Genomic DNA, 11,825 nt, shown 5'->3' with positions numbered 1-11,825 from the left:
ATTTTTATTTTTAAGCTCTCAAGGGTTTACTGTCTCGGTTGAATATTAGGAACATAATCATGCACCTATAAGCCACGCACCGATTTAAGACAGCTTTTACACGAGAGATCACAGCACATTGCTGCTCCGACTTGTGTGTTGAATATTTATTCAAGCGTCTGCAGCCAAATAATTGGGCATTTGTTCACAGAATGTTTTATCCAGACTCATTTGCGGCTCAGATGTTATCACTTAAAACTGCTTGTGTATTGTGAGTGTCATGATTACTTTTAATCAGCGGCCGTACATGGCGGGTGTGCTACTTTCAGTCGGTGCTTTGCTAACTCAAAGGGCCTTTTAATGTGAATTACTCCTTTCGGGACACACATTTCAAGGTAAATTGCTTTGGATAAAGGGTATCACTCTTAAGGCTTAAAGCGGAGCTGATCCTGAAAATTAGTTCAAAATCTAAATCCAGGAAGCGCTTGTCCTCATTAGGGCCACAGGTGAGCGGGAAACTTTAACTATGACTGGAAGAAAAGCGGCGTACACCATGGACTGGTTGTCAGTCAAATGCGAGGCACATATAGACAACCATCCATTTAAACCAGGTGTGGGGAAACTACGGCCCGGGGGCCACATGCGGTCCGTTAAACGTTTTAATCCGGCCAGTCGAACCTGAAAAAAATTAAATGAATAAACCTTGTTAATGTTTTATTTTCTAAATATTGTGGTTTTTCAAATACCTAAATTTTGTTGGAATGCTTTTGTTCACTTTCATTTAAAATTATAATTTTTTTTTTTCTGCGATAAGGTGTGGTTACCAAAACACTCCATCCTTCTGCTCCCCTTTGTCAAATTTTAGAACCCATTGTGGCCCACCAATCAAAAAGTTTGCCCACTCCTGATTTAAACTCAGATTCACACCTTCGGACAAATTAAGTCTTCAATAAATCGAACATGCATGTCTTTGAATGCCTGAGTATAGCAGACAAATTGGAAACTCCAAAACAAGAGATTTAAACCTGAAACCGCAGAACTGTGAAGGCAGACGCATTAGTTGGACGCTGTGTTAAAAATGATGCAAGTGTTGCAAAAAGCCGCTTAAAAACAAAGAAAAAGCAAAGCACATGTACAATTAATCGTGCCTTGCCAAGACTTTGAAAAAGCCCTCAGTTCCCAAAAGCTTCGGGCGTGTTGTTACAAGAAAAGATGACGTAACACCGCGGCGGCGGCTGGGCACCGTTCCCCAATGCAGTGAGTCTAATAATTGGTACACGGTGATTCAAAATGTGTAATTAATGTATGCAATATTTGCTCAATACATCACCGAGCAGGTGGGAATATTACAAACAGTGTGTAGAGTTTAATGAGACGCATAAACAAGAACACTAAAGCTTCCCTAGGTGACGATATCAACTCTATTTATATGACGGCTGCCCCGTTTGTGTGCAAATGCTCGTGGTGGCCTCTTAGTAGTGACAACAACATATCAAGGTTTGCCTTGGCAGCTTGTTGCACAGATTGATCAAACCCATTTACGCGTGTCAACATGTACCACTGCTCGGAGATTCACATCAATATTTACAGTCCCAGTTATATATTATTCAGCTATGTGTTGTTTTGTTTGATAACACAAGCTGGCGTATCGCAGTGACAGATAAATGGGGGTAAAGCAGGGGACTAATATACCACTCAGCAATGGCCTGATTTTCAAATGCATCGAAAAGATGACCATGAGATGTGTGAAGAGTTTAATGCAGGTGTGGGCAAACTACGGCCCGGGGGCCACATGCGGCCCGTTAAACGTTTCAATCCGGCCCGCCGAACTTGAAAAAAATGAAATGAATAAACCTTGTAAAGGTTTAATTTTCAAAGACATATATATATATTGTTATAATGCTTTTGTTCACTTTCTTTTAAAATTGAACCTTGTTAATGTTTTATTTTCTAAATACTGTGCTTTTCAAACACAGATATTTTGTTGTAATGTTTTTGTTCACGTTCATTTGAAATTAAATGTATTTTTTTTCTCCGATGAGGTGAGGTTACCAAAACACTCCATCCTTCTGCTCCTGGTCCAGCCCCTCTGTCAAATTTTAGAACCCATTGTGGCCAGCCAATCAAAGCGTTTGCCCACCCCTGATTTAATGGGATTGCACATGGGATGTCCAATTTCGCGTCACGAATTCAAACATCGCCAGGTTAGCCTGTGACACATTACCAACACTTGCTTTCAAGTCAAACGAGTGTGAATTATTTTATGATAAGCAATCTCGTTCCCAATGGGTTGCATTTGACGAGGCGATTAATAAATACGGTTTGTGGCTCGGTCGAGCAAAGCACACGACCCCCAAGCTATGCAATTGCGTGGCCTCATTAGCAATTCAAGTTCCCTGTAAAGTGAATAGAAATGTCATCTGCATTGAACCTACACAACAGAAAAAGTCCAATTTCAATGAAGAAAAAAAACCCGTCACATACTATACGGGAAATGAGGCTTCAAAAATGTGAAACCCTAAAATGTGTTGCACACAACATGCTGCCACAATCGATCAGACTAATACAAATGTCTACTATTGTGGCTTTACAAAAACAATAGCTACTAAGCAACAATTGGAAACATCTCAGCACGGCAACCACAATACAAAACACATTGTTAAATCAACCCCTTATCGTAATAACGGCACATTATTTACAGCTGTATTACAATACGCAATTGTCCCCTAATTTGTATCCACTGATTGTACTGAAACTGATTGCATTCCCCTTAAACGTGCTCTATTCAGTGCACTCTGTTTTGCCAGCCATTCTTTTATTCATCTCTTTAGTAAACACGGGGCCCATGCTGTGACCTTGGTTGCTATGACGAGCATCAGCTAGCTCATCTCGCAGCTTTGCTTGATGACAATGAAGTGCAGCTTTTTAAGTGCCGCAAGTAGCGAGCAAACAAGTGGCCTGCTGCTCTCCGCCTCAGTGGGTGTTGGTGGCTCATCAGGATGTGGTCAGTCAATGTCAGCATCAGTGGGCCTCAAGCCTTGGGAACATACAATAAAATGTTATGAACCTGGAAAAGCAGATTATTGTCGTCTTTATATCAGCTCCCAGTCATCTTGTACAGTAGATTTGAACTCATTTTATCCCAGAAATTTTCACGAGAGGAAACCCCTCAATTCCAGCCTTTTTCTGGATGTTGACTGATTTTGCGAGGCCAACAGAATATTGTGTTCTAATGCTATAAAATAAAAAAAGACGTATAAATACGTCTTTGGGAGGTAGGGACTACGTTTTTGAAAATACCACTGAAGTCCTGTATACATGAAAGAAATGCTAAACTCAGTAGAGCGCTGAGGTCTGCAGACTCGGGTCAATTAGTGGAGGCCTGAGTCGAAACAAACATGATGAAGTAGCATTTAGCCGTTATGCTGCAGGCAAATGGACTGCCAACAGAAGTGTAAAATGTTTTTTTTGTTTGTATACTTTCAAATGTTGTACTTTCAATTATGTGAAGCATAATAATTCCGAAATGCACTCTACAAGTAAATCTACTTTGATTTGCCTCGAAACAAAATGGCTGACTAAATTTATTGCTGGTAAATTATAATTGATGTCGAGCAAAACTGCAAGAACCAAAGGAAACAGCACTAGACCATGGACACACAATATTGTGATGCAATCAAATAAGAGTGGGGCGTGTCCGCATTGGAGTTCAGTTAGACTCGATTTTGGTAATTTGACGACGAACACAGACTATCTGATTTGAGAAAGGGACATCTGCGCATCGGTGGGAGTGATCACAGCCAGAGATCCTCTCATTCCCTTTAAATGTGGTTAACTTTCTGCCACCAAATTGTCATTCCGCGAGCGAGCGCCCATCTTGGACGAGACCAGTCATTGAACCCTTCATCCCATAAGAAACACTTCTAAAAAAAACAAATAAAGGTGAATCTGAATGCAATCCATTTAGGACGCCAAATATTTAAATTTGACTCTTTATGGATCGCACATTGTGACAAATACTAATACCACAGACTGGTTGATGCCTTTCAGTGCAGAGGCAAAGAAGATTAAGCTTAGACGGGCTACCGAGTGTTGCTATCAGCCGCTCTGGCAGGAAAAGCACCCCGCCGACTGGAATAAAAGTGAACCTGACAATCAATTCCCGTACACTTTAAAGAAGAGGCATATTCATTTGGCCTCCATTTTCCCCATTTACACGTCACCGTCGAAACAAAGGTACCAGACATCGACCAGCTGCTTTGTGACGAGCCTCTCGGTTTGAGGGCAGCAACAGAAAGCAATCTCCGCTCTTATTTCCAAGATGCGTCTGCGGGAATACGAACAGCACAATAGCTTTGCTGCATTGTTTATCTTTAGAAAGGGGGAAACTACCTGAGGTGGGGGTGTGATTCAAGGAAATAAGGTTAGACGTGAACCAGCAAACGTATTTTGCAGGTTAATTTAACAATGTCAGAATATTTTATTAATCCCCGACGGGGGGGATCGCTGATAATATGATCGTTATTGTGGCACTGCATGATTACTTTTGGTAACCCCATTTAGCTTCGCGAGCATCGGAATAGGAGAAAGGGCTTTCTCAGTCTGACGTGCCAATGCAAACTAAAACAGCAAATAGTCATAATGGTGCACATTATACTGTAAAGTTCAGAATATAAATCATATTTTTTCACATTCATTATCTTTTTTTTTGGAGTCGCCAAATCATGTTTGCTGTTCGAATATTTTCCCTTCTGTGTTAGCTTGCGCTGTTTCAACCAGTTTATTTTCTTCAGTTAGGCTATCAGTTTTTATTTTCTCTTCGATTTCTCGTCCATTTTGTTGTGAGCCCCCCTGCTCCTTGCACGTGTCCTCATTTTGCATTTGTGTGTCTGACTGTGCGTCCAATGAATGGCTGAAAGTGCAGTAGCGACTGGAACTCTGCAAGCCCAAACATGAGGCCATTTCAGTACCTTAATTTTTTCACTTCTCGAGACAGGTGGCATATCAGAAGTTCAACGGGAATTCACAAATTAGCTCGCAACCAACAGTTGGGGGAAATTTCATGTATTTATTTTTATTAAGATTATTTTTTTAAATCAACCAAGCAACAGGTTGTAATTTGAACGACTAGTAAATCAAGGTACGTAGTGTATGTAACGGGTGTGGCTTTTAAATACAGAGTGCTCAACTGAGCGGAGGTTTACAGTGCAGTAAACACTCCGACGTGGATTTCAGGTGTGCAGTTTTGCTATTTCGTGATTTATTTATTTTTTTTATACAGTTAATCTATATTGTTCTGCAACCATATTTTTGGTAATAATTCCACTGTTGACAACAAAATTGTGGCACAATAAATTTGAAAGAAGAAGAAGAACGGTAAAAAGTATTTTAGCCAAGCCAAGATTTTATGAAAATATTTGAACGTCATCCTCTATAATCCTGCGATTTACGCCAACAGAAAGCAACAGCTGTACAATCATTTTATAATGTACACCGGTGGGCATGATTTGTGATGAGGACGTTAAGTTTTTTAGTTTGCAAATAAATAGGAAATAGATGACTGTATCTTGCAAATGGAAACGTGAAGTGTCCCTTGTTGAGGCAACGGGCTGACAGTGAGGGTCTGCGGTGGCAGCCCATCCTTAAAAATGTGAGTCAGGCACATCATTTTTACTGCATTCAGGCGTTGAATAATGCATGCAAGCTAGCTGCATGCATCAGCAGCAGATGCCCGAGCCTCAGTGGAGTCTGTTCCGCTCACAGTCACACACGACTGCCATCCCATCTGCAGCCATCACAACACTAGCAACAAGCCGCCAAGCCCAGAATAGCGTTGACTTGAACAGCACACCCGTGCGCACCGCCCTCCACTTAGTGCGCGTTAGGGCAGGATGGCGTCGCGGGTACTCGCACCTCATCTCGCCGTACATTTGAATAGAAATGACATCATATTCACAGTTCATTTCATTCTCAGTTCCGAGTGGCAACGCGTTACATCTCCAACTGCCACCAGCCAGCCAAAATTATTACAGAGTACATTTTAACTGGATTACTTTTGGGCAACATAATGGTCACGGAGCAAAGCCCCTAAGGCAACACACTGGAATCCTGGCACAACAAACTTCACAGGAAGAGAATGACGAGAAATTGCACTCATTTGGACAATCACGCCTGGCAGTCCAATATTCCCCTGACGTGCCAAGCAAATCACCGATGGAGGTTGGGCGTGCATTACCCATCTTGGCCTTCAGGGAAGTCCTACTTAGTCCGACTTGAATAAATTCCCCTCATAATGCTCTCATTTATGACACCACAACTGGAAAGATAATATCGAGAGATTCACTTACTGAGTGTTGCACCACTTCGACTCACTAAAGAGCTTCTTTTGAAAGGTCCGTTTTGAAAATGCCCTTTGCAATCAAATCCACACTTTTCCCGCCTGCGGCCATTGTGGTTTAAAAAAATATATATATATTTATTTTAGATTTTCTGGTGTTCTGGTGTGTCAATTCCGAATAGAGCTAAAAAAAATAAATAAAATAAAATTAAAATAAAACAATTCCAAATAGCGCTGCCCCCTCACAAGTGAGTATCCAATCACAAGTCGCGTTCATCACTTTCAACGTAAGGCCAACGAGAAGGCTCACTCTAACCAACTCATAATCTGATTGGCTATCGCAAGTGTCTATCAAATGTGAGAGCCGTTGACACACAGCACAGAGACGCCTGCAGGTAACAATCTTAAGGCTCAGCGAAAAAGAACGTGCCACTGTATTATGAAATCTGCCTGGCAACACAAGATAGCTGGATTTTGATTGGACAAAGAATTCTTACCTAAAAAAACAGCATAATGACATGAATGTGAATAATAATTTTCACATACATAAATGCATACATATAAATTTGAAAATGCAGACAACTAGCGGCTACATGCTGGTATCATGTCATGTACATCGTTATGCTTCAATCACATGATTACGTGTCTAAAACCACGTTAGGATTGGCCATCATTTACTGAGCAACATAAATAGCTCTGACTGCAACCAGGGTGAATCTGACTCCCAATTTTTTTAAAGAATTTTTTATTTAGTTATGTCACTGACTGGTTCCGATACTTGTGTAGTTATTCATATGAAATTTGGCCATGTGCACAAAAACACATCTAGAGGCAGTAAATCAGATTCGGGCGCTTGGACCTGCATAGCAAATGAAGCCTTACTGATTGTCTACCTGTGTCAAAGAAAGGACATTTTGAACGTTCGAGGACTTGAAGGGTTGACACCATAACAAACCACAACACAAAACAGGAATCCTTTTGACAAACTCAACGCAGCAAAACTAATGCTGAAGAAATACTGTGCAGTCCACAAATAATTTGTTGGCTTCACAAACAGAGACCTTGGGTGTTATTTCAGTGTCAGAAAAGTGGAAGAGAGAAAGTGGCTTTATTTCAATTGTATTCACGTGTACTGGTCACGGCCAAATAAGCCTGGCAGTCATAAATCAGCTCCTGCTAATTCACAAGCGAGCGTCACAAAAATCCTTGCTGAGTGTTGAACTATATAACGGGGAGAAATGACCTCAAGAAATAAAATATATTTTCCAAATAAAAGGTGAAAATGATTGCAGGGTTGATACTTCTCTCAGAAAGAAAGTCACACAGCGGTGGATAGTACATAACATTTACTCTGTTACAATTTACTAGAATAACTTTTTGAGTGAAAATGTACCCATCAGAATAGTTGTGATGCGACATAGTTGCGCAACAGTGCACTCACGTGAGGACAATTTTGGGCTATTCAATGCACCGCTGCCGAAACGATTGATTCTATTCTCACAAGAGGTGCAGTTACGGGAGGCTGAAATGAGTAGAAAAATGGCAGTGGAAGCGCCCTGCAATCTGTAATAATTATAGTGGAGGCTGTCCGAAAGGATATTTACACCCGAATGCCCTGAAGACCGCATACCCAATAACAAAGTGACTTTTTCAATCGCACCTATTTTTCCTCGCAACCTTGACACAAAACCAATTAGACATGGCACCGAGGATCACGAAGTGCGCCCTTAATAGATCTCATTTTGACCTCAGCTGCTGCGGCCGCCAACATTGTGTTTTGTTTTTTTTCTTTTGTTCTCATATAAAGAAATGCCTTTGAGCTGTCATTCTGCATTTTTGGTCAGGCTCCCTGGCGTCTAGTCGATGGTGTTATTGGTGATTGAAGTCCAATGAAAACTTCAAATGTGTGCAATTTCTAGTCCTTTTGGTTTTAATCTTTGAACTGGTTGTCTTTTGCTAGCTGCAAGTGTTTTATGAATGACTGATTAAAGTGTTGTACTGTAACGGAAAATTCTGATGAGAATTTAGCGATACTTGATGGATTTGTGTAGAACTTACCTGTGTTTATAAATGTGTTATTACAATTGTCTTACACAAGGGAAGTCATTAAGCGCTAAAACCTTCTTGTTGCAGCTGGAGAACGAGACGGAATTTCACAGCTGTGAAATGAGGCTTTGCATGGGTAGCTGAGCTGAAAAGTCGGAGCGGGTGACTGAAGCAATTAACCTGGAGCTTCGTCAAAGCTGACAGAACAGAAGTCTGCCTCTAATGATGCCTCGCAGTTAAAGTCCAACACCGTAAATGAGGGAAGAATTAGCCAAAAAAGGAGCTCTAACACTGGACTGCAACAAAATTTCCCAAACACACCCGAGTGGAAATGTGTTGCGGTCCAATGACACAAAAGGATTCCTTTTTAGCCATAATTTCAAAGTGATGTTTGGCGCTAACATACCACTGGTGATCACCAAAAGTTTTTTTTTTCACCGGCTGGAAGTGGGGCCTCGGGCAATAGCAGTCAGCAGAGGTGGAAAGTATCCAGGATCAGAAGATGAAAACCATGAGACAGTTTGGACTTCAGCCACGGGTGCTTCTACTCAACCGACAGCTCATTTACCTCTGTCAGTCAGTTTTAATAGGAAGCCTTCAGATTTCTGGGGAGAAAAAAAAATAAAAATCAGGGATCGCCTACGATCATCAAACCCTGCACCCCGTGAACTGTGAGGCCATTGTGCTAACCAGCCGCTCAGCGTGCCGCTGAACCGCCCACTAGATGAGTTGAAATGTATTCAGGGTTAATCAGAGTTGCTTGAATTGGCGGCGGGTGTGTACGGACTCCCACTTCACATAAGTTTGAATGTGATTAGTTACGTAATCCTGCAGACAGCTACATCCACATTATTCAAGTTGTGGATTTTTACCATCCACCTCCCTTTTTTTTTTTTGGGTCGGGGGGATATGACTACAGTATGTAGGTCCTCATGGTGTCAAATTAGAGGCACTTATTACATACATACAAACCACAATAAAGAATGAAAATTATATTTCAAGGGAGTCCTGCTTCACTTTTATTTTTTTTCTTCCAAATTCCTCATTTGAAGAGACAAGAGATCGAGAGAGAGAGAGAAAAAAAAATGCTTCAGGCTCATTTGTATGAACGGGTGGGAGACATTTTTCATACCCGGCACTTTGCTTAATGGACTCTGACAAAGCCATTGGCGGCCTTTATTTAGATGCAGATGACTTCCTCCACACTAGCTTCCTCTGTCATTGCCACAGTTGGCTGTCAGGGAGAAGAGGAAGGAGGATGGTGGGTGGCGGTGGGGGTGTGTGTGTGCGGGTGTGTGTGTGTGTGTTGCTCCCTCCACACTGCTAGTCAACATGGCTGCCTGTCAGTGCCTCTCCGAGCTCCATCTCAAGCGCCTTTGGCTAACACCATTCCTCTTTTCATGCTTTAAGTTATCCATCAATGCAGCATTAAGGGAGCAAACCAGCCCTCTCTCACTCACTCACGCTCTCTCTTTCTCTTCAGGAATACTCACACACTCGTGGCTGCCTGTCATGATATTTATAGGTTGCTGGCAGGTAAAAGCTAAAGGGGGTTGGCAACAAATTTAGAACTTTCTCAATCGTCTCCGAAAAGACTAGCTGCCAGCCACTGTTCGGACAAAAAAGTGAGACGACAAAGCCATTTTTTTTTCCAGCGTGACAACACAATACAGTGTGACTGGTGACAAATATGGCAGAAAAGGCAACTATTTTGTATTCCATTGCTGTATTGCATACAGACGATGTATTTTTTTTTTTGGGAGGGGGGGCTGGTAAGCATGCGACTGGCATACTCAGAGTGCTGGGCTTCCCCTTTTTTTTTCCTGTTTTTTTTTTTCCTTGGGGAGGGGGTGGAGGGGCTGTGTGTGTGTTTATAAGGACTTTCAACAACGAGGCAACAGTGCCCTCTTGGAAGAAACAATTAGTTTGCACACTATTAGTTAAAGCTATAGTGAGACCCAAAATGAGATGCTCGGTTCTGATTGACAGCGTCAGAGACGCATAGATTTAACGATATGTTTCAAATTGTGTAGTATAGTTTTCAATATTGTAGAATTGTGCAGCAGTATACAGAGAGGGGATTATAATAACTTTTCATTAGATTGTGAAGGTGTTGTTGATGTTGCGGATCGTGACTGGGTATTAGAGTCAACTCCAGAGTTTAAAGCAGACAGATGGCACATAATTCGCAAGGGGAGAAGATGGAGGACGAATGGAAAAATTAAATGTTATAAAAAAATAAATAAAATGTAATAGTAAATAACCATTTCTTTAATAAATAAATTGTCCATTTGAGGAATTTTATGACATTTCTGATTTGCAAACAATTTATTTCAATACATAGATGAATTAAAAAAAAACTACAATTTAATTGAATTGAACCATTTTATTTCAACCAATTTTAGGGTGAAGGGGCTAAAATAATGCAACACTTATTAGTCATCATCGCCCACTGTCCTTTAAACATGTTTGAAACCAGTTTTTATGAATGTAAATACTTTATCTCCCACTTGTCACCGGAGGTGTGCCCCAGGGCTCTGTCTTGGGTCAACTTCATTATATATCTCATTCCCATCTGCAATATCTTCTGCAATTACAAAATATATTTTCACAGCTACATGGATGAAACTGAGTTCTACCTCCCCAGCAAACCAAACTCTCCACAAATCTTTTGAGAGGTTTATTGTGAACAAATTCCTCCTTGTCGGGTACAAATTAAAATAAAATGCATATTACAGATTTTTAGAAAAATAACTATTAATTATTTAATTATGAACACATAAAATGTATAACAGGAATGAATAATATTTTAGAATAATAAAGTTGAATATGTCAGTATAAAAATGTGATGTTTATGCACAATAATTAAATTACGTAAAGGACAGCATAAATTATTACAATTATTATGATGTTGACTGCACGAGTTGTCTAGGTTGAAATATGTTTTGAAGGATGGTTAATTAATTGTGAATCAAACATGACCAATGAACACGCCTGCGTTTAACCGGATGCCCTTCTAGTGTAATCGGTGGCGCTCGTGATTGCTTTCAATGAGCATTCTGACATTTCCCTTAATGGTGGACAAACGGATAGGATAGAAATAAATTAATCCTTGAATGTCATCTGGGATTTCTGCCCAACGTTTGCAATTGGACAACAACATCAGGTTCCCTGTGAGACGGTAATGAAAATGAGTTACATTTGACTTGTCTAGCTCAGATGTGCAAATGGAGGCTAATCTTCAACACCGAGCGTCAAATCCTCTTCCTCTGCCCAATCCACTCGGGGATGCGCTAAGTGATTTTTGCACGTCCACATAGCGACCAGAGGCCCTTTGAGAGACTTTGTGATGCCTTGCGATGGAGCCCTGAAAGCTTTAACGTTAGCATGGAACTCGACTTCAAGCGAAGAACTTCAAAGTGGGCTACACGGCCTTGGGCAAAGACTTACTCTGCTTTCAGTT

This window comes from Idiotropiscis lumnitzeri, chromosome 14 (assembly GCF_059441095.1).
Source record: "Idiotropiscis lumnitzeri isolate Australia: NSW breed Sydney's pygmy pipehorse chromosome 14, RoL_Ilum_1.0, whole genome shotgun sequence".
Classification (NCBI taxonomy): Eukaryota; Metazoa; Chordata; class Actinopteri; order Syngnathiformes; family Syngnathidae; genus Idiotropiscis; species Idiotropiscis lumnitzeri.
This window is presented reverse-complemented; position numbering follows the sequence as displayed.